We start from the raw sequence: 24,709 nt of genomic DNA, 5'->3' as shown, positions 1-24,709 counted from the left end.
ACAAAAACGTTTCTTTTTTTTCATATTTGTTTGAGACAAGCTGTTGCAGTATAGTTGGCAAGTAAACTAGATAGATAGATATATAGATAGATAGATAGATAGATAGATAGATAGATAGATAGATAGATAGATAGATAGATAGATAGATAGATAGATAGATAGATAGATAGATAGATAGATAGATATTCACAGGCGATCCACACTTCAGTTCACAAGGGGGCGTATGCAGTAATGCAACACTGATTGCTAACCGCCACACAAAAGTGCAGAAGACTTAGACAATCTACAGATATGTTTACATGTAATCTTTCAACCAGTGTTTCAACTGCGGAAATACATCAATAAAACAGCTTGAGAATAATATCTCTTGTAGCATTACATTTACCTCAGGCAAGTCATTTAGTGTCCACAGCATGTTAGTTCACTAGAGAAATGAACTCTAAAGGGGAGCATTTCACTAAATATATGCACTGTATTAGCTTATATATGCATTATATTTATTTTACCTGTTAGTAATGTTTTAATTATTTAATATATGTTTAAATAAATTTGTCATGAAAACAAGTTATGACAGTAACTGTGTAAATGAATATGTTTCAAAAATTAATTGGAGCAAAAAATTATTTAAAATTAGATTTAGAAGTTAATGCAAAACCTGCCTTATGTGCAATTTACATGTTTTTATTATTATTATTATTATTTGAGTTTGATTATTTCAATATTTGATTATTAAATCTAAAAATGAATAGCAACTGAATGTAATAGTTTGGTCTCTGTTGTTAATTGTAACCTTTAGTTTTATAGTAATGTGCAAAAAGAGCCCCCTGTATATAGTTTACAGCATTAGCTGAGATAAAAAAATGTATCCTTAAGAAAATATTGATTATAATTGATTTTATTTAAAGAGAGAGACACGATTTGTTCAATAAATCTCTGTTTAATAAAGAAGAAAAAAATAAGCTATTTTATATTTAGTTCCCTCCCCCCTGCTGTACTGAACCGTGAATTTAATACCAAGGTACGTACAGTACCATAATGTCTGTGTATAGTGTTACACCCCTAATAGATACATTATTGTTGTGTAATCTACAGTATTTTGATTTGTCGACCCCAAAATGGCACATAAAAACAAACGTCTCGGTTACAAAGGTAACCCTCGTTCCCTGAAGGAGGGAACGGAGACGTACGTCGGATGACCGACGAATAGGAATCTCGCTAGAGAGGCCAATCTACTTCGAGTGTAACTAAACGAGCCAATGCACATTGGCATGCAATCATATGCATCAGCTGCTCGCCTCGCAGCGCGGGTATATAATGAGCAGCAGGTGCGTTGCATCTTCAGGTTTTCGCTGAGGAGCCGAACCCAGCAGGTGGCAGCATCAGCAGGACAGCGCCTGTGGCGACGGGACGTACGTCTCCGTTCCCTCCTTCAGGGAACGAGGGTTACCTTTGTAACCGAGACGTTCCCATTCAGTCGGTCACTTCGACGTACGTCGGATGACCGACGAATAGGAATCCCTACCAAAGCGCCACAGGAGGTGCCCTCTTCCAGTGCTCTGTTGTGAGCCACCTGAACCCCCTTGCCTAAGGACGGTGGGACCGGGCTCACACAGAGAGGGTCGATCACTGTTGTTCCCAAAACCCACTCAGTGAGACTATAGATACCACTGGGAGCGTAACCTTACGTCAGATAAGGAACGCTGCGGAAGCCATATCCTTCCCCGAAGGAGTTATATGGATAAGTACATATGGACTAACCTTGTAGGTTGTACAACATATGGAAGAACTGGGGTGACTCCAACTTGGTGGGTTCTCCCAGAGGGAAAGACACGGGCTTCGATTAGGAGCAACCGTGGAAAGCCGCATATGGGATCCCCGTAGGGTCACACATATGGAACCCAGCCTAAATCCGGTTCTCAAGGATTCAACGGAGTAAGGCCTGGCGACCGACGCTCCGCCACGTCGGCTGCCGAAGGGATGTCGGAGGACTCGACAGGGTCTGCCTTGTAGGGACTCTCTGGAGAAAAGAAGCGCATGTCGCGCAGCAAGCGGACACTAAGCCGGGGCCTCTCCGTGCCTCTGACCTGAGGCGAGAACACGGGAGGAGACCGGCTCCACACGAAGGCTATAGTACCTAGCGAACGTGTTAGGTGTCGCCCAGCCCGCAGCTCTACAAATGTCTGTCAGCGAGGCGCCACAAGCCAGCGCCCAGGAGGATGCTACACCTCTCGTGGAGTGAGCATGCAACCTGAGCGGGCAGGGCACGCCCTGAGCTTGATAAGCCAGGGCGATGGCATCCACTATCCAGTGGGCCATCCTCTGCTTGGAGACAGCCTTTCCCTTCTGCTGGCCTCCGTAACAGACAAAGAGCTGGTCTGAGGTCCTGAAGCTTCGAGTTCTGTCTATGTACCGTCGCAAAGCGCGGACTGGACAGAGCAAAGCCAGGGCTGGGTCTGCCTCCTCCGAGGGCAGCGCTTGCAGGCTCACCACCTGGTCCCTGAAGGGAGTGGTGGGAACCTTGGGCACGTAGCCAGGCCGGGGTCTCAGTACCACGTGGCTGTCGCCCGGCCCGAACTCCAGGCACGATTCGTCGACCGAAAATGACTGCAGGTCCCCTACCCTCTTGATGGAGGCCAATGCAACCAGCAGCAAAGTCTTCATAGACAGAATCTTTAAGTCTGCTGATTGCAAAGGCTCAAAGGGAGCAATCTGGAGTGCTCTTAGCACCAGAGCGAGGTCCCAAGAGGGTATGGAGGGAGGTCGAGGAGGATTTAACCGTCTCGCCCCCCTAAGGAACCTGATGACCAGGCCGTGCTGACCAACAGATTTGCCATCTATGTGGTCGTGGTAAGCGGAGATAGCAGCAGTCTGGACTTTGAGGGTGGAGGGGGACAGCCTACGCTCCAACCCTTGCTGCAAGAAGGAAAGCACGACTCCGATCGAGCATCTTCGGGGGTCTTCTCGGCGAGAAGAGCACCACTCGACGAACAGGTTCCACTTCGAGGCGTAAGCACGTCTTGTAGACGGTGCAGTGCCGAAGTGATGGTGTTAAGTACCTCAGGGGGTAAGTCACCTAGAACCTCCGCGTCCCGTCCAGGGGCCAGACATGGAGTTTCCAGAGGTCTGGACGCGGGTGCCAGAGAGTGCCCCGTCTCTGAGAAAGAAGGTCCTTCCTCAGAGGGATGGGCCAGGGAGGGGCTGTCGCGAGGAGAGAGAGTTCTGGGAACCAGGTCCGGTTGGGCCAGTAGGGCGCAACTAGCAAGACCTGCTCCTCGTCCTCCCTGACTTTGCACAGTGTCTGTGCAAGTAGGCTCACTGGGGGAAACGCATATTTGCGCAGGCCCCGGGGCCAGCTGTGTGCCAGTGCGTCTGTCCCGAGTGTTCCCTCGGTCAGAGAGTAAAACAACTGGCAGTGGGAGGTCTCTAGAGAGGCATACAGGTCTACCTGAGCCTCTCCGAACTCTTTCCAGATCAGCTGAACCACCTGGGGGTGGAGTCGCCACTCTCCTGGCAGCGCAGCTCGTGACAGCTCGTCGGCCACACGGTTGAGCACACCGGGAACATGAATGGCGCGAAGCGACCTCAGATGCTTCTGACTCCAGAGGAGGAGATGGCGGGCGAGTTGCGACATGCGACGGGAGCGTAGACCACCTTGACGGTTGATGTACGCAACGGTCGCAGTGTTGTCCGTACGGACCAGTACATGCTTGCCCCGTAACGGCCCTTTGAGGCGGCTCAGAGCAAGGCGTACTGCCAGCAACTCGAGGCAATTGATGTGCCAATGCAGATGGGGTCCCGTCCAAACCCCTGACACTGCATGCCCGTTGTACGTGGCACCCCAGCCGGTGGCCGAAGCATCTGTGAATACCACAGCATGCCGGGACACTTGTTCTAGGGGCACTCCTGCCCGAAGAAACAAAGGGTCCGACCACGGGCTGAAGGCTTGGCGGCACTCCTGAGTGATTGGCACCCGGAACGTGCCGTGTAGCCACGCCCATCTCGGGACTCGGCCGTGAAGCCAGTGCTGAAGCGGTCTCATATGAAGCAGACCGAGCGGTGTTACAGCCGCTGCGGCCGCCATATGCCCCAGGAGCCTCTGAAAAAATTTCAGTGGGACCGCTGTCCTGCCGTTGAAAGTATTCAGGCAGTTCAACACCGACCGAGCACGTTCCTCTGTGAGGCGTGCTATCTGTTAGACCGAATCCAACTCCATACCGAGAAAAGAGATCCTCTGCACTGGGGCGAGTTTGCTCTTTTCCCAGTTGACCTGAAGCCCCAACTGGCTGAGGTGACTGAGCACCAAGTCCCTGTGTTCGCACAACTGATCCCGAGACTGTGCTAGGATAAGCCAGTCGTCTAGATAGTTGAGGATGCGAACACCCTGTTCTCTCATGGGAACAAGGGCTCCCTCCACGACTTTCGTGAAGACGCGGGGAGACAGGGCGAGCCCGAAGGGTAGGACCCTGTACTGGTATGCTCGACCTTCGAACGCGAACCTCAGGAATGGCTTGTGTCGCGGAAGAATCGAAACATGGAAGTACGCGTCCTTCAGGTCGATCGCTGCAAACCAATCTCGGGGACGGATGCATTCGAAAATGCGTTTCTGCGTGAGCATTTTGAACGGTAGCTTGTGGAGGCTCCGATTCAAAAGACGCAGGTCCAAGATCGGTCGTAACCCGACGCTTTTCTTGGGTACAATGAAGTAGGGACTGTAGAACCCTGACCTCATATCGGCTGGAGGGACCGGCTCGATCGCGTCCTTCGCCAGTAGGACTGCGATCTCCGCACGCAGGACAGGGGCATCGGCAGCTTTCACTGTAGTGAAGAGGATGCCCCTGAACTTGGGGGGGCGCCGGGCGAACTGAATCGCATAGCCGAGCCTGATGGTCCGAAGGAGCCAGCGAGACGGACTGGGGAGCGCTAGCCAGGCTCCCAGAGACCGAGCAAGCGGCACCAAGGGGACCACCGGCGTACCCGCCGCGGGGCAGCGAGGTGGAACGCAGGGACGCGGCCCGGGGGGCTCTCTGTATGAGGCGGCCCGAAGCGGGGTCACAGTGTGCTGTGCAACACTTACCTGCTTCCACAGGTGGACAGAGGGAGCAGTCGAGGTTTTGTCTGCCTGCTGCTCGCTGCTGTCCGCTGGCGACAGAAGAGGTGGATGAGAGTGGTGAGGTTCTTGCCCTCCCACTGCCCTCCGAGCCCTCTTCGGACCCGGAGATAGAGGAAACTGCTCTTTTATTGAAAATTTGGGTACCGCTGGTCGTTGGGCCAGCGGCGGAACAAAAAGGGGAAACAAAAGATTCTCCACCCGGCCCTCCTCCGGGGGAAGGAGCGGTGCGGTCACCACCTCCTGAAGAGCAGTCCCATCCATCTCCGGGTCGCCCGTCCTAGGGCCGCTTGGACTTGGCCTTGCCACCCTTCTTTTTAGGGGGTGGCGGGACGGGCTGGGCACCCCGCCCGCGACCGGCTCCACGACGCCGCTTGGATGGAGGCTGCTGCTGCGGCGTGGGAGCGGGGGCGGCCGCAGGGGGGCGCCCTCGGCGACGGGCAGACTGAGGTGCCGCCGGCGGTGGGGGTGCAGCAGCTGACCGCCTCGGCAGGATGTGACTAATGGCCTCAGACTGCTTTTGTACAGCCGAGAACTGTTGGGCAAAGTTCTCGACCGCGTCGCCGAAGAGGCCGGTCTGGGACACGGGGGAATTAAGAAACCTGACCTTGTCGGTATCCCTCATGTCCGCGAGACACAGCCAGAGATGGCGTTCCTGGACCACCATGGTGGACATCGCACGACCCACTGACCGCGCCGTAACCTTCGTCGCACGAAGCGCGAGGTCCGTCGCGGTACGAAGTTCTTGTAGAACTTGCGGATCATGACCACCCTCGTGTAGGTCCTTCAGTGCCTTGGCCTGATGGACCTGCAACAACGCCATAGCGTGTAAGGCAGAAGCGGCTTCCCCACAGGCCTGATAAGCCTTGCCGGTAAGATCCGACGAGTGCTTACAGGCCCGGGAAGGGAGAGACGGCTCCCCCCGCCAGGTGGAGTTAGGGCACAGTTGCATAGCAACGGCCCGTTCCACAGGGGGTATGCGCGCATAACCCTTCGCCGCTCCGCCATCAAGGGTGGTGAGGGAGGAGGACCCACCGACACGGTTTCGGGCAGTAAAAGGTGCCGTCCATGTGCCAGTGAGTTCTTCATGCACCTCCGGGAAGAAAGGCACTGGGGTGGGGGACTGAGAACCAGCCCTTGCCACCCCGAGAAACCAATCGTCCAACCGCGAGGGCTCGGGACACGGTGGAGGATTCCACACGAGCCCGACCCTGTTGGCGGCCCGGGAAAGCATAGCCATCATTTCCGGGTCTGAATCGGGCACAGATGTCACTCCCGAAGGAGGCAGCTGCGCCGAATCGTCATCCCCGAAAGTATCAGGCTCACCCTCCGATGCAGCGATCGACATCTGGTCGTCATGGGGAGCTCCGAAGGATACGGATGGTACACACCTCTGGGGTGGTCCACCGCGTTCCCCCGGCAGCTCTACTGGCTGCGGAGTGCACGAGGGATGAGGGTTCCTAGGGGGTTGGTTCCCCGAAGGAAGCGCGCTCACCGTGATCCTCAAGTCACCAGTCCCAGCGCCCGAAGCAACCCTCTGAGGAGGATTGGAACGAGGCGCCGGGACCGGGACTCCACCCCTTTGCAGGAAGTGGAGTCTCGACCGCAACTCCGCGACGGTCATCATCCCACAATGGGTGCATGACTCGTCCACAAACGCCGCCTCAGCGTGCCTTAAGCCCAAGCACGTGATACAGCGCTGGTGACCATCCCGAGGCGCCAGGTAACGACCGCATCCAGAAACACACAAGTAGAACGACATCTTTAAAAAGACGCGAACTACTCGTGTAAGCTCTTTCAGGAACTGCTCTTTCAAGTGCCGAAGCACGCAGGGGAAAGCCGCTGCAGCACAGACCGGGAAATGTGCAGCCTGTCGTGTGCACTCTCCTTGGAGATGCCGCTCTTACCAGCCGTGAAAACAGCTTTTCAGCGCTCTTTAAAGCGCACCGTACCAGCCATAAGAACGGCTTTCACAGCTGACACACAGCTTTCTTTGCTCAGTGGGCAAAAAAAGAAAATAAACAAAAGGAGAGAATCGGCCCCGCTGCTGTGCTGTTCCACCTGCACCAGACGAGAGAGCAGTAGAGAGAGCTGGCTCGTTCCTTTCACACTCGCTCGTAGATACTACCATGTGTAGTTCGGCTCCGAAGCGAAAAGCTGAAGATGCAACGCACCTGCTGCTCATTATATACCCGCGCTGCGAGGCGAGCAGCTGATGCATATGATTGCATGCCAATGTGCATTGGCTCGTTTAGTTACACTCGAAGTAGATTGGCCTCTCTAGCGAGATTCCTATTCGTCGGTCATCCGACGTACGTCGAAGTGACCGACTGAATGGGAACTGAACTGTCATTGTACATGTTGGTCAGATGGTCTCTTTTTGTGTACTGTCAGTGAGTGACAATGTAATAATATGTGATATATGTTTTTCATTCTTCAGAAATTACTTGATGAACGGGTTTTGTTATGAGTTTTCCCTGTCCTGTTTGTGGTGTTCTGAGAGTCTTTCTATAGGGACGGTAGATCTGTTTCTCCACTTAGGAAAAACAACAGTGGAACAGATGAAGCTGTCAGTGAAAAATCAACAGATATCCCACTGTTCAAAACACAATTATGGACAGAATTTTTCCAGGGACATTCATATTCATAGTACCGGTTGAGTTTTTCAAGACTGATTCACAAAGAAATTATGAATTATTGACTGAGAACATTTGCTAGGTGATATACGACTCCACTGAAGCACAGAGGCTCAGTATCCCATTATTGAAAACAAGTGCTCATCTCCCAATATATCTCTTCAGAAATTTATAACAGTGTATAATACAATTCATTTTCTTGCATTTGAGGCATATCTTTTTGATTCCTTTATTATATTAGGATACAAGGATCCACAAAAGGAAATTAACAGCTAGCCGCATTCATCTCCATTTTACAAAGACTTTTGACAGCTTAAAGAGTCAGCCATGGTAAAATTGCCTGGTAAAATTCAGTCCAGTGAGCTGAAAGTGGAGTTTTTGCTTCATTTTAGCTTGTGAAACTTCCTATTAGTTATAGAATTAACGCTTTGTGGCCATATTCTTCTGAGAAATGTGATGATTGATCACATCGTATTTTGTTTACCAGCATATTGATTTTGTTAAGCATCGATTGACACCTCTTTGTAAGGTCAAGAAAAGTCCTTTTTATGTAGACAAGTCTGAATTACACGTTTGTCTATTGGCATGCGAGATTAAGGTTGTTACGGGTCTTTAAGCACAGACGAAACAACTGACACGCAACACCGGACACTTTCTCTATTGCGCACACCTCTTTCTTTCTGACCCAACCACTGACCCACAAGTTGTCCTGGACGTGAGGCCTCGCTACAATGAATAAACCATAAAGAGGGTGTTTATTACCTCTAGATCAAAGCCAGTGGCAGGCCATAATGATGAATGGGCGAGGGAAGTCAGTGGATGTGCTTGGCGTGGCCCTCCTTGGTAAAAACGACACCAGTCATTAGTTAGATGGCTACAGCACAGAGACTGGTCCTAAAGCATGCGAGACAGGCATTAGTGGGCTTTGAAGCTTTTGTTTTTTAACCGTAACTCAGGGCATGACTCAGTTAAGCCTCTGTGATAGATACGGATTCATCATTATAATTAGCATAGCAGGAATGGGCCGCAGCTTTCACACTGCTCATAAGGATTGCTGTATCACTCTTTTGATGAGTAACCAGTAGTTTAGTCTCACATAGCCACATTTTTTGACTAACAATAATGCTTATCACTTACACAGGAAAAAACAAACAAACACCCGACTGACATTTAAAGGGGACCTATAATTAGGGGACCTAGGGGACCTAACCCCTTTTACAAGATGTAATATAAGTCTCTGGTGTCCCCAGAATGTGTCTGTGAAGTTTCAGCTCAAAATACCCCACAGATCATTTATTATAGCTTGTCAAATTTGCCTCTATTTGGGTGTGAGCAAAAAACACACCGTTTTTGTGTGTCTTTAAATGCAAATGAGCTGCTGCTCCCGGCCTGCTTTCCAAAAGAGGGCGGAGCTTTAACAGCTCAACAACAACAAAGCTGGAACAATCTCACGCTGCCAAAATGACGATTGTTCAGCTTTACGTTGTCGGACACTGATGGAGAGACGCAGGAAGAAGTTAAAACAAAAGTGGGCGGATTCATCTGAAATAATTGATGCCACATTAATTGGTCATGATCTCTTTCAAATAATTTTTGCATAATTTGGTTTGCAATCAAACATATACAGAAAGCTGTTGGAAATGTTTTTTAACTCAATCTTTATCTTTCTAAAGGTAATATATACACTATTATTCAACCATTATTATTATTTTTTTGAAAGAAATGTATATTTTTATTCAGCAAGGATGTCTTGAATTAAACAAAATGACGGTAATGACTATTTCAAATAAATAATTTTCTTTTTCACTTTCTATTCATCAAAGAATCCTCAACAATGTTTCTGCAAAAATGTTAAGCAGTGCAACTGTTTTCAACATTGATAATAATAATAAATGTTTCTTGAGCAGCAAATCAGCATATTAGAATGATTTCTGAAGGATCATGTGACACTGAAGACTGGAATAATGATGCTGAAAATTCAGCTTTGAATCACAGCAATAAATTACATTAGGCGTTTCATGTTTTCATGTGATGTTCCATGCTGTAGTCGTGGCCGAAATCTTTGGACATAGGGCTACTGTTTGAATACTGTATGAATACTTACATTCATTTCTGTCGCCAGTTTTGACATTATCGTTGTGTCGCATTAAGAGTGACGCTCTGAATGCTCAAATTTAAAATCCAATTTGAGCAGCCAGAGCGTCCAGAATGTATCTGTAAAAATCTGATTGGAATTGCATTTTAAACCATCTCCAAATGTGGATTAAATCACATATGAAAAAATCAGTAGGCAGCCATTTTTGCTGCAGCGCCCGGGAAGCGATTGAGAGGTTTGGTGCCTTGCTCAAGGGCACCTCAGTTGTGGGTAATGAGAGTGGAAAAGAGCGCTGTTCATTCAATCCCCCCACCTACATTTCCTGCCGGTACTGAAACTCGAACCTGCAACCTTCAGGCTACAAGTCTGACTCTCTAACCAACTGCCCCAACTGAAATCCCTTCGCCTGAGCAAGGACTTGAACCGTGGCCTCTCAAATTAAAAGACTCTAACAACTGAGCTATCCAGGCTCTGAACATAGCCTTGCCTCAAACAAAACTCTTTTCAAACACTTGATGCCACTAACCTTGTACACTTTGGTAAAATCCAGCGATTAGTTCTTCCTCAAACTCAGTAACCTGTAAGAATTCCGTCATTTTTAAGTGGATGGGTTCACCCCCAACTCCCAGAAGTTGTGTAGCACCAGCCAGTCAGATAGGAACTATTGATTTTTTTTTTTTTTTCCATTCTTGCCATTTTTATGTGCAAAATGCATCAGACGGTCAGTGAATGGATTGAGGTTTTAGAATACCCCTAGTTAGACTCTGAACCTGACAGTCACAAGCATTGAGAATATCTATGTAAAGAAATTTTAACGTTTGCACCAGGCTGAAGAAGTCACTAATAAGCAGCTACGGGTGAGTCAAAAATGGGTCCGTCATCCACCGCAGGCCATTTTGCTTCCCTTGACACCATCTTGCCAATAGAAAAACAGAGGAAGTGCAGATACAATCCATAAGCTTCAGCTCACACTGCAGAATGTGTCAGAACTGTGATGGGAGTGCTTTTCTCACTGCATCTAATTGCATCAAGATATGAACAGAGCACATCTTAAACATGTGAATGTTAGGTCTGCAATGTGATGTGCTGTCAGTTGTCGAAAATAAATACAGATAGATAGATAGATAGATAGATAGATAGATAGATAGATAGATAGATAGATAGATAGATAGATAGATAGAGTACTACACTCGTATCGAATCGGTTGCTATAAGCATAATCACATTAACTGTGGTCATAGATTCCATGTTGGTCTGCTAATGAGCTCTAGTCCATCTTGCTACAGATCCACTGGAGTCTCTACCCATTTCCAGCTCCTGCTGCTCAACACAGTGGTACTGCTACAACTCAGTGAAAAATTACCCACACTGCACCTTTAATGTGCATGTGTGCAACGTGTTTCAGTTTCATATCTGCCATAATTTTATGGTAATGCTTTACAATAAGATTCTAAATGTGAAAAATAGTTAATGTAGTGCCTAACATGAACTAACAATGAACAATACTTTTACAACATTTATTAATCTTTGTTAATGTTAATTTCTACATATACTAATACATTTTTTACATATTAAGTTGTGTCAATTGTGTATTATGAAAGAACATGAATTAACAGTGAACCATTAAAAAAAAAAAAAAAAAAAGATTAGCCTTTTTAATCAATTCTATAGAACATTGTTCATTGGTAGGTCATAATACAGTACCTTTTTTTTTTTTTTTTTTGCAGTATTATGAGGCCCACTGTGGTTAAGGTATGATAAATGTTAAATGCAGGAAGAGATATTAAGTCAAACATTATACGAATCAGATATAAGCTGAACAGGTGTGAGTTTGTCATTCTTTGCATATTAACTCTCGTCCATGTGTCACTAGACATATAAAAGCAAGTTTTCCTCAAGCAACGTTTTGCATTAAGTGGCCTAGATTCTGCTGATGTAAAGGGATAGAGTGACTGCATATTAAACCACTAACTCACCAACTCAAAGGTATTACATAATTCATAGGCACAAAATCATATGATCAGGCGTGTTGAGCGGAGGGAGACTTATCTGCAGGATATTGCAGTGCGGGGGAAGGGGGTCATTTATATTTGAACTGAAGTCCTCTGGGGAATAGCGTGAACACTAGGGGGCAAACTTGAGCTTCATGCACACAATTAGAACGGCAGCAGAAAGAAATGGAGAAGCCACTTACAGAACATCTCTCACACACTGTGTGTCCTTTGTTTAATTTGTGGCTCTACCTGCAATAGATTACATTGATAACCTCTTTCTGCGTTCTGCTTCTTTAGGTCTTCCTTGTATTCTCAGTAGTAGTCTCTCTCAACAGAATGTGTGTGTAACTCTAACACTCCGGGAGAAGTCACTTGGATTTCCCTCCTGCTGCATTATAGATGCATGACGGTTGAAGCCTGACTGAGAGGTCTGCGTTTGCACTGCCTGATTTCATTTGCATTCATCTTGGATGTGCAATGTCAGCTCAGAGCTCTGATCAAAACCTCAACAGACCTCGTCTACTGCACTCTCTGTTTAAAGGTTAAGTGTGTCATTTCTATGCCACTGATGTCGCCAAACGGATTTGCAAAAATAATTATTGTTTTCAAACAGGTTTCCCAAGCGCTGTCAGACTAATAGAGCCTGTCCCAAACTAATTGGTCAAGTCAATAGCTATGTTTCCATCCAAAGTCGCGAATTTAACTTATGCCAAAAATTGGAATATTGCAATTGGAATAAACCTTTGTGAATATAGCAATGTTTCCATCCCATGTGTTCAAGAGAACAAAATCATCACTTCCTGGGATATTAGTGCAAAATAACTGTAATAAAAATGGGAGTTGCTGCAATGCCACTGTGGCTCTTTTATCCTACATCATAAATGACTTGAGTCTCAGAGTGAGCAGACGAAACACAATAAACGCTGTCATGTTATCTTGTGTTCAGATGCCGGTGTTTGGGAATGCAGACGCTTTTGGGAGGGAATTAAACCAAATCATTTTGATGGCAGGCTGTGCATTGAAAGTGATCCGCTGGTTAGTCCAGCTGTCCAATCACATCCACTGTTGAGGAAAAGTCACGCAAGTTTTTTAAGCATCAAGGGATTTATTTGGTGTGTTACCTTAGTTGAGTTTTTTTATGTGCATTTTTACAATTTATGTGCATCTTGGTGTTTCTACCAGAAAGACTCGGGAAGCAAAGAAACGTTTGAATACGATTTATTCAACAGTTTGTATGTAAATATCAAAGATAAATGATAAAGTTCTTTGGCGTAGGCCCCGTCCATAGTACAATCCGGAGGGTAGCGGACGTTTGCAGATCCTGCTTTAAGATGTAGGCAGGGGCGGAGCCTACCCCCGATGTATGGACAGGGACCTTTTTTTTTTTATGCAATATCTCAAAATGCACACAAATAGGTGGATGGAACCAGCTAATGTTGCTGTTTCAGGGTGGACAGGGGCCTACTAATGACTTTATTAAATATATTAAACTTGGAAAGAAGAAAGTATTTAAAATGTAAAAAATTCACATTTAATAACTTGTTTATCAACTCAACTCCCAACTTATACCTGCAGCTCACCTATGGCCCATGATTCTTTGCAGTTAGGGTTAGTGTTTTTGTGCCACAGAGGTACTCGGGGTGTGAGGTTGGTTCAAAAGGTCAAGGTCAATTCTGCTGTTTAACAAATTCTGTCTGTCTTTAGGCCTTGGGAATTCAATTAAACAAAAAGATACAAGAGGTTGTACTATATTGTGAATATAAAAGATGTTGGGCACATGCAGCAGAGTGTATATAACCATCAGACGTGACTATATTCTAAATATCACATGGATATACTATATAATTCACAATATAACATGAATTGTTTATTCATTTCATACATCTTTTACCCCATAATGAATGGTAAAGAGGTAAATATTAAGAATATTATATCACTATATTGTGTAGAGATTATATATGGGTCAATGACATGATGGGTAATTTTTTTGTCCAAAGGCCTTGATAATAATAAAAAACAAAGATATGACATCCGAAATATGTAAGGTAGTACAACTAGATCTCTTTAATTGAATCCAAAAGGTTTTAATAATATTTTGTTCTGTATAAAGGTATTTTAAAGATTTTGAAGTGTCAAAAGGTCATTTGGTTTAACCATCCAAAGGCCAATACAGTCATTTTATTTGTGATTAAAATATCTTAAAATGTAATAAATGTATATGTTTTTTATTCTGGCATGATTTTATAACATCATGTATCAATATAGTGCAAAATGGTATTAAAATTATGTGTAGAAGTCGTTGCTTAGTTATGAAAAAGAATGTCCGTATTGATGTCATTTGGAGTAACCAATATAAAGGGACCATTTTGGATCAAGTCATGCGGTCAATATCATGGGACAGGATGTGACATCAGCAAGCCAATTAGCTAGCTAGCTAGATATCAGCCTGTTAGCAATGTTTGAAAATATCCAGTATAACCAAAAGTGTCATTCGGTAAAACAAAATATGGTTAAACTGAATGACTTTTTTTAGTGACAAATTTTCTCCATCTTGTAAAAAATGAAAGAAAAAAAAAAAACAGTATTAATTGATTATAAAAACCACCTAATCTCATTGTTAACACTTAATAAAACTTAATTAAATTAATTATATCTCCATTTTAAGAATGTATGCACATTACATTAAAATAGGTTGATGTAAACATAGCTATTGATAATAAGAAATGTTTCTGTTTTTTTTATATGTGCTATCTTACCTTAACTCGTATATGTATATCCTGTTTCACCCCACAGAGTAGGTTGTTGTTTAGTTTTGTAAATTGCTTACAGGATAATTAAACATGTTTTGACTGATATTTTGGCTAAGATGGTTAGTCTGGCCTGGCTGGGTGTGATTGCACAGTTTAATTGCAGTGAAATGCAAACTTTAAAGCAAATACACCTAATTAAATCACCCTGAGTGTTCCACAGCATTGAACGCAGTTTCATTAAACAGAGTCACAGGAGTCGCTCATATCAGAGGCACAGGGGAAGCTTGACTACATTTTAATGGCTCAAAAGATTCGGGGAACTGCTCCCAATGTAAAATAACAAAACAATTACCTAACCTTTCCACTAATCTCTGAATTAATTTACCCATGAATAACAGTATGGAATATTTAAATTAAACCTTAGTCATCCTTTTCTTTATCTGTGGCTTGGTTTCTGTCAATGTAGCTGGTCTAAATGACAGGAAGAAGCTAAATACAGTTAAAGTGGTAATGTCTTTTTACAGTGCTTTTTGTCATATTGGAGCTGAGGATGAGGAAGACATGAGGATGAGTAAACAATGGCAGAATTTTCTTTTTTTTTTAGGTGCACTATCCCTTTAAGAGTACTATACACTTATATTCAGTATCAACAGTGTAAGAGAGAAAACACACGGGGTGGTTGAAGAAATCAATAGTATATAGGGGGGAAAAATGAACCTAAACAAACAAAACAGAGTGTGTGCTCTTGCGTGGTGCGATTAAAGACCTGGTCGAGAATGTTTGCAAACCTTATGTTCAACCACAGGCGTATTCTAGTTACACTTTAAAAAAAATAAAAGGTTATCAAATCTTAAGGTTCAGCAAAAGACAATTTTTCACACCGCCTGATAGTAAATCTACTGTACAGTAGCTGAAGATGCTTTGTAACGTGGTAGCTGGTTTCTTGCTGGTCATTAGCTGGTGAAAGCTGCTACACCGTCTTGGACCAGAAACAAACTGATCATACCAATTTAAGGTGGTTGTATAAAAGCATCAGTACACAGGTTTTTCTTTGTCATCAGGCAGTAATACTGTACATATTTGTTATGTAAGTCAGGACTGTGCAGCAAATTGACTTTCCACTATCAAATTCTGGGTCGAACAAGCGTCCATATTAGTTAGCATAAATCAAACCTAGCCTGCACTTTCCACTGATGCTCATTGCTATTAGAAGCTACACTAACCTAACAGCACTCAGTGGAACATCGCATGCTAATGCGAGCTGCAAAAAGCGGACCGTGTCTGCCTTTTTAGTGCTGATTTGCATGTCTGTTTAATTCCATGATGCGGCAGGCTCAGTAGAATTAGCTAGTGAAGAGAAGTTTGATTGTACAGCACTGCACCTTAGAGCACACACCTTTCCCAAGAGAGGAAACTGCTTGGAGATGCTGGATAAAACATGGCAGATTGTTGTTCTCGTGGGCTGAGCTACTCATTAGCGAGACATTAGTGCAGAAAACCTCAGTCATGTGGGTCATTACGAAAACAAGTACCGCATATACACATGGAAGGATGACAAGGCGAGAAAAGGAACAAACCATTCCTGACAGAGTGAAAGTACGTCCTGTCCACATGCCCTCAGTCTTATTTGAAATATGCAGGTAAACAGTTGCTTGTTGTATTTGGATGAGTACCGTGATGATAACCATAGTTTCTGTCAAAGAAGCCATTGTTTCTAGACTTATTTTTACTACAATACTCTGTGGTGTTAGGCACTACTGTAAAAGAAAATCTAGAAAATTAAACTTAATTAAAACTTGAACAAAATGACAGAAAAATGGAAAAACAGAAAAAAAGTGATTTGTTTAATAATATATATATGTGTGTGTGTGTATGTATGTATGTGTATATATATATATATATATATATATATATATATATATATATATATATATATATATATATATATATATATATATATATATATATTACAACCAGGGCTTGACATTAACACCCGCCAACCCGCCAAATGCGGGTAGATTTCAGCGATTCAGTTCTCCTTGCGCCTGAATACACGCACACACAGATGTCAAAATGCATCGTGTGGAGTATCTCGCGTGAATACAGTCGTCTATGGCTTACGGCTAAGTGGACGTAAACAGGTGGGTAAAAACTGGATATGTGTCAGTATGGATATGACATCCATGCATTCAGCAGCCCCCAAATAAATACCCCTCTGTCATTAATGTTAATCAAACATTAAAAAATGTTAAATACAAAAAAAAAATTAAATTACTATTTGTAATTTGTTTCTTTGTTCTTTTTATATAGCCTAACAAAAATAACTGTACATATCTGATATATACAATGTATAGTCTTGATTTGGGTGGTCAATCTGCATTTGTAAGTTTGAAAGGGTTTTAAATCTTGTAAATCAAGTAAAATGACTCAAAATCAAGTAATTTAAGCATGCCAGAGTCAACTTTAATCATTTAATATGTAATTTCCCAACAGCAAAATTGTGGCCAGTGAAAATGCTGAGTGGCTAGTAACTTTGGAAAACCACTAGCCACATTGGCTGGTGAGCAAAAAAGTTCATGTCAAGCCCTGATTACAACCATATTAAACATATATTTTATTGTACTGAATGTATTTTGATTTATTTTTTATTTGATTATTTTTTGGTGATTTGCTCCCAAAAAATTGTCCTAACGAATAAGGTTTTAAGTAAGCAATAAGGTACGACAGGTTGTGCTGTATCGTGAATATTAAAGCCAAAAATATGCATCAATGCAACTTTCATGAAGTAAACTTTCACTAAAGCATTCCTTCCGCCAGAAAAAATAGTACCTGACTGTGAACAGCAAAAGAAGTTACATCATTACGCCATTAGATGGCGGCAAAGATTGTCTTAACAGTGTGTCAGTCAGTAGCAAAGACTTTTACATTGAAAAGACTGAACTGTTGTGAACACGGAACAAGACGCAACTGACAAATGCTTTGACCAGCGCTGTCAGTCACGGGAAAACCCCTTAACTGTTAAAAGGACAAGATAATACATCGGACATTTAGACAGATTTTTTTATTATGAACATAGGACTGACCTGAAGGAAAATGCTAAATCTGAATGCAGGTAATAAACTCGCTCACTCGATCTCTTTCTCGCAATACATACACTATACATACAATACTCTTCTACATAATACAGTGAGCTTCAATGAACAATATCAATTAAGAACATACAGTTTACGTTGCTAAGGGTGGTTGCTAAGGGTGTTGTGTAGTGATATACAGAACTGTTGGGTGAAGCGGTCATAGCCGTGTTTTATAGTGAATAAAACATAGCTATTGACCAATCAGAATCAAGGACAGGAATTAACCGTTTTATAAAAGAAAAAGAAAAAAACATAATGGAGATATAATTAATTTTGAAGTTTTATTAAGTGTTAACAATGAGATTATGTGGTTTTCAATTAACACTGCTAAATTTGTTAAAACAAAAAAGTCATTTGGTTTAACCAAAATTTCAGTTTTACCGAATGACACCTTTGGTTATACCGAATGACGAATTTTTTAAACAATGCTAACATGCTGATATCTAGTTAGCTAGCAAGCAAAAGGACATTTTATAGCATTTTATATTTACTACAAGTTTTTAAAATATTACAACATTTTCCATTATAGTGTATATATAGTTTAATAGCGTGGACATGTGTATGAGCAAATGAAAACATGATTTTTTCAAATAGTTATGATTTTTCAAGACCATGTGGTCCTTTGCAGGTGTCTGAATGATGTCAGATCCTGTCACATGATACTGACCACATGACTACATCCAAAATCCAGAATCCAAAATTATCCCTTTATATTGGTTACTCAGAATGACATCAATGAAATAAATTTTTCCGGATGTTCTTTCTCATAACAAAGCAACGACTTCTACACATAATTTTAATAACATTTTGCACTATATTGATATATGATGTTATAAAATCATGGCAGAATAAAAATATATTTTAATCACAAATAAAATGGCTGTATTGGATGGTTAAACGAATGACCTTTTGGCACTTCAAAAACTTAAAATAACTTTATATGTAGCAAAATATAATTAAAACCTTTTGGATTCAATAAAAGAGATCTAGTTGTATTACCTTATGTACTTTGGATGTCATACCTTTGTTTTTAATTATTATTAAGGCCTTTGGATATATATACACACACACATACACACACACACACACACACACACACACATATTACAATCATATTAAATATATTCTTTATTGTACTGACTGTATTTAGATTTTTTGTTTTTTTGTGAATTGCTTAATTGTCCTAAAATGTATTATAAAATGTCACAAAAAAGCTTAATGTTCATTAAAAATAGGCTTCATTATCTTTATGCCAAAATAAATCATTTCATATTTTATTTAGATTTTTGGCTATAAAATGTGTCCCAAGCTTTGTGAGACTCGACCTTTCATATTAATGCATTTTGGCTTAGTAACAATAACTGCTTTAATTTATTTTATTTTGGCAGAAAGTATAGTTACTGTGGTACATTTTTATAGGGCAGTTTATAGTCTATAATATTGTTTAGCTGGCAAATCCTTTACTCTGCAAATTATTCAAAATGTCGAGGCGAAAACGCAATGGGAACGCTAGCAGGATAGTTTACTCGCTTTGTCGAGTAAATACTCAATTAGCAATGAATATTAATAAGACATTGACATGTTCAGCTTTATTTTCACTGCTCTCAGATGAACTAAAATTGCTGCTGCTGCCTGACAACAAGCTGTTTTTGGATTTAAAACCACATTTAACTTGTGAACACAGCTGAGGGCGGAATGATTGTACATGCTGAGCCGCAGGGAGCTGAAGTCCATGCTAGTGGAGCCAAACAGTGTGAGGTGAGTGCTGAAATCATGACTGGACAGCGAGACTGTTGCACCGCCTTGGCATTGCTCACCTTTTTTTCTGTATTGTTTTTCTTTATTGGACAGATAAAGTGGAATCAGAATCAACATTCGGTTACACTTTATTTCGATGGCCCACTTTAGGCATTCTACTAACTATAAGTAACTTTGCAAATACATGCCAGCTAACATTGGAGTTTTAGTACAGTTAGGTTAGGGTTAGGTGTCAGGGTTCAGGTAAGTAGAATAATTTAACATGTAGCTGTAAAGTTAGAGTACTTATAGTCAGTAGAATGTCTTTTGAGGGAGCATCAAAATAAAGTGTTAGCAGACAGGTTAGTTCACCCAACAATGAAAATTCTGTCATTAATGACTCTTTCTATACCCGTAAGACCTTCGTTCATCTTCGGAACACAAATTAAGATATTTTTGAAAAAATCCGATGGCTCAGTGAGGTTTCCATTGACAGCAAGATAATTAACACTTTCAAATGCCCAGAAAAGGTACAATATCTAGTGATGGGCAATTTCAAAACACTTCTTTATGAAGCTTCGAAGCTTTACAAATCTTTTGTTTTGAATCAGAAGTTTGAAACGTGTATCAAACTGCCGAAGTCACGTGATTTCAGTAAACGAGGCTTCGTTACGTCATAAATGTTTCGAAACGTTTCATAATTTCAGTGGTTCACGTGACAAAAAGATTTGTAAAGCTTTGTAGCTATAGCCTATCCGTTCAGTCAGATTTTGCATTGCAAGCATCCATAAATGCTTTTAAAGGTGCCCTAGAATTAAAAATTGAATTTATATTGGCATAGTTGAATAACAAGAGTTCAGTACATGGAAATGACATACAGTGAGTCTCAAACTCCATTGTTTCCTCCTTCTTATGTAAATCTCATTTGTTTAAAAGACCTCCGAAGAACAGGCGAATCTCAACATAACACCAACTGTTACGTGACAGTCGGGGTGTACGCCCCCAATATTTGCATATGCCAGCTCATGTTCAAGCATTAGACAAGGGCAGGACGTCTGGATCTGTGCACAGCTGAATCATCAGACTAGGTAAGCAAGCAAGAACAATAGCGAAAAATGGCAGATGGAGCAATAATAACTGACATGATCCATGATATTATGATATTTTTAGTGATATTTGTAAACTGTCTTTCTAAATGTTTCGTTAGCATGTTGATAATGTACTGTTAAATGTGGTTAAAGTTGCCATCGTTTATTACTGTATTCACGGAGACCAGAGTCATGTCGCTATTTTCATTATTAAACACTTGCAGTCTGTATAATGCATAAACACAACTTCCTTCTTTATAAATCTCTCCAACAGTGTAGCATTAGCCGTTAATCACGGATCACAGCCTCAAATACATTCAGAATCAAATGTAAACATCCAAATAAATACAATACTCACATAATCCGACAAATGCATGCAGTATGCTTGACGAACACTTTGTAAAGATCCATTTTGAGGGTTACATTAGCTGTGTAAACTTTGTTTATGCACTGTTTAAGGCAAGCGCGAGCTCCGTGGGCAGAGAGCGTGAGCATTTAAAGGGGCTGCAACATGAATCGGCGCATTTCTAATTATGACCCAAAATAGGCAGTTTTAACTGAATGAATGAATTTAAAAAAAATCTATGGGGTATTTTGAGCTGAAACTTCACAGACACATTCAGGAGACACCTTAGACTTATATTACATCTTGTAAAAAAAACGTTCGATGGCACCTTTAACTTATCCATGCTGGCAAATAATCATGGCCACCGATGTGAATTTTAAAATAATTTTAATATGGCAATTCAAAACCCGAGGTTCAACAATTTTGCATTGTAAAGCGATCACCAACAGAATAGTTTTGGGCGGGGATTAATGTAAACACAGATATCTGATACCATTCGTGTCTAAAGTGAATGTAAAGGCGGGACAAAAAAATCGGTAAACAGCCAAAGTGTCCAAAATTCTGTTTCATTAGCAGTTAAACCAACAAGGAATTTGACTTTCATAGCAATTCCTGGTCTTTTTCTTCTCACATTATAAGATAATCTTACCTCAAATCAATATTTCTTGTCCGTGTTATTTATTTATTTATTTTCTTGGCAAGTAGTGGTGTAATAATTGGAAAAATGTGCAGTCATCTGGCCAGTATCAATAAAGAAAGCTCTTCCAGATAATACAGTACGACTCTAAAATCTTTATTTCCTAACAACGATTTAAATTTTTTTGGTAAATTTTTGCTGATCTGGAACCAAAACATGCAAAAGTCCCGCACACTATCAGTACTTGCAAAAAGTATCAAAATAGCTTTATTCGCCACAATGTTAGCGTTTGTATTAATTGATCAAAAATGCAGTAAAAACAATAATATTCTGAAATATTATTACAATATAATTGTTTTCTATTTGAATATTTTATTTAAAATGTAATTTATTCCTGTGGTCAAAGCTGCATTTTCAGCATCATTACTTCAGTCTTACTATAAAAACAACCTGCGGCAACAATGTAAAAGTAGCCCAATTCTGCTGGAAAACCGTGGACTTGGCAACACTGATAGAAAGTTCAAAAGAACAGCATTTATTTGAAATAAGCATCTTTTGTAACATTATGAATGTCTTTACTGTCACTTTTGATTAATTTAATGTGCCCTTGCTAAAAAAAATCTTCCATGCATGAGCACCACAGTGCGCTAACCGTTGTACCACATATCCGGATGGATTTTCTTTTTTCCGCTTGCTTCGGAAATGCCACAGACAGAGTGCAGATAGTCAAGCAAGCCACTATCATCCCCAAATGCTTATATCCCTAACCGATCTGTCTCGCCAGCGTATCGCGCCGCTTATCTGATGGCCACCCCGTAACGCAGTCCCTCTCGTTCGTGCTCATCCCTCACCGCATGGACCTATCAGACAGCACATCTGCCTTCACCTCTGTTTCACTGTCACAGCTGAGACAAACACACAGCTTATCAGCTTTCCACGCTGCAGATATGACCTTTAAGAGAAAAGGGTGTGTGATCCATTGAGAGGACTGATAGAGGACGACCACTTCATCAGGGAAAAAGAGAGACAAAGAGGAGGAGGAGGAAATATGCTTGAGAGAAGGGCACTAGATTCAGAAACAAGTGCAAGCTGAGATTGTTTAGCTGGAGATTCAAGAGACAGATGTGAAGGAGAGTGGAGAGAGATCAGCAGCACTTTAAGGAGGAGACGGGCCACTCACAGAGAAATTAATGGGAGGGATGGGATGTATCGACGGTAAAAATAATATGTCAGTGTAATTTGGCAAGGAATCCATTTTCTTGATGCTAAATTTTAAAGTAATAGTCCTTTTCTCTTTTAAATATGAAGCAAAAATTCTGGCTTACAGTGAGGCACTTACAATGGAGGTGAAAGAGGTCATTTTGTAAACTTTAAAATACTGTTTTGATAGTATAGCCACAAGACGAAAACCATACCATATACGATTTGTACCATGTAGCGTAATAATAAAATATATTTAATGTTTTCTGTGTAGGTTATATCCAATTTTATAACTTTTTTTTTGCCATGACAACGTAACGTCATAAATGTTAAAATTGTGTAAAAATGACAAGAACAACCTTAAAGCTCCAATACAAGTTTTAACAGAAGAATTGAATTGCTTTTTTTTTTAAATACAATTTTTTAATGAAATCATAAGCTTTAAATTGTTTTATTTACATTTTATTTATTTAGTAGATGCTTTTATCCAAAATAATAATTTCTAATTTTCAAAAATCCTTCCTATTCACTTCCATCTAATTTTTTTTTTTTTTTTTTTTTTTTTAACAAGCATGAGGTACGAGCCCAATTTGTGTGTGTGTGTGTGTGTGTGTGCGTGTGTGTGTTAATCAACATTATGCAACAAATGCTGCTGCTTAAGCTTAAAGGCACAATATGTAATTTTCGTCACTACACTCTAAAAAATAAAACATTGGTTCAACAAAAAAAAAAATATGTTAACGTTTTCCACTAGAATTTTTAACTTAAGCCAGTTGGGAGAATTACATTAATTCAAAGCAATATTTTGAGTTGATCGAACATAATGTTTTAAAGACTTTTTTTGCCACAATAAAAACACGTTTCTAAGTAACATGAACTTAATAATTGTCAACATGAATGCAACTATTTAAGTTGATCCAACATAATGTTTTAAGTAAGGTGAAGACGTTTTTTTGCCACAATAAAACGCATTTCTATAACATGAACTTACCAAGCACCGCTTGTCACCATGATGGTAAATCTTCAAAGATTCAGTTAAGTTCGTCTAAATTAAAAGAAGTGTTCATACAACTCAAAACAATGAAACACGTTTACACGTCATCAGATTGTATTTTACATTAACAGAACTTAAAATTAAATACATTTTTGATTAACTGAAAATGTTAAACTATGACAAGTCATGATAGTATATCGAATCAATAGGCATAATTTGTGTGTCATCCAAGCTCAATAAAATTACAATTACAAGTAAAAAGTCTAACAGCATTTCAGAACTTGTTTTTTTATTTCACAACATATATATATATATATATATATATATATATATATATATATATATATATATATATATATATATATATATATATATATATAAGTAATGACTAAAGGTCCCCTGAATTAGTTTTTAGGTCACTTATTCAAAACAAAGGCGTAGCTTGATGACGCTGTGAATGAACGTTGAATCATAGGAGTTGTCGTCTTCATATCCACAGCCGATGGAAAGGAATCCAATGGAGTTGGGCAGAAATCATGTTTATGGATGAGCTCATGTATTAAAGTTTTATTAATATTACAGTGGAATGAAGTAGGGCTGCATGATTTATTGCGAATAAATCACACACAATTTGGCAATGGCTGCGATTATTTAATGTGCACCTTGTCAGAGCTGTACGGCTCTGTGATCAGTAGTAGATGCTTCTCCAGAGCGCGCTCTTGCGCAGAAACTCAAAATATGCCCTACCGCAGAAGAAGATAATGCATCATATGGCTGTAGCTGAATAAAGAGTAGATTGAAATGCTTTGATTAAAAATGACTAATAAACACACAACTGTTTTATTCTGTGTAAGAATCCACATCATCTCAGAAGGATGCTGAACTGTCGTTATGAAGTGAGTTTGAAGTAAAAACATGTTATTAAATGTTGCCTTTTGTTGAACAAGATGTTAATAAATGCATCTCATGTCTGGAAAGATGTTTGACGCGTG

General features: G+C 41.3%; 1 protein-coding gene across 2 annotated transcripts in view; it reads left to right on the top strand.

Moving 5' to 3' along the window:
- Positions 1-24,709, top strand: part of rtn4r (reticulon 4 receptor) — a 112,595-nt gene that overhangs the window by 42,404 nt on the left and 45,482 nt on the right. The window contains exon 1 of one of the 2 annotated variants that reach the window (XM_048188811.1): positions 19,383-19,473. The exons of the other annotated variant lie outside the window; for it this stretch is intronic. The gene's annotated coding sequence lies outside the window, so the exon portion shown is untranslated. Of the gene's footprint in view, positions 1-19,382; positions 19,474-24,709 lie in introns of those variants that run through there. 2 annotated transcript variants of the gene reach the window in all.

The sequence above is a fragment of the Megalobrama amblycephala genome, linkage group LG4 (genome assembly GCF_018812025.1).
Source record: "Megalobrama amblycephala isolate DHTTF-2021 linkage group LG4, ASM1881202v1, whole genome shotgun sequence".
NCBI classification, from domain to species: domain Eukaryota; kingdom Metazoa; phylum Chordata; class Actinopteri; order Cypriniformes; family Xenocyprididae; genus Megalobrama; species Megalobrama amblycephala.
This window is presented reverse-complemented; position numbering and strand designations above follow the sequence as displayed.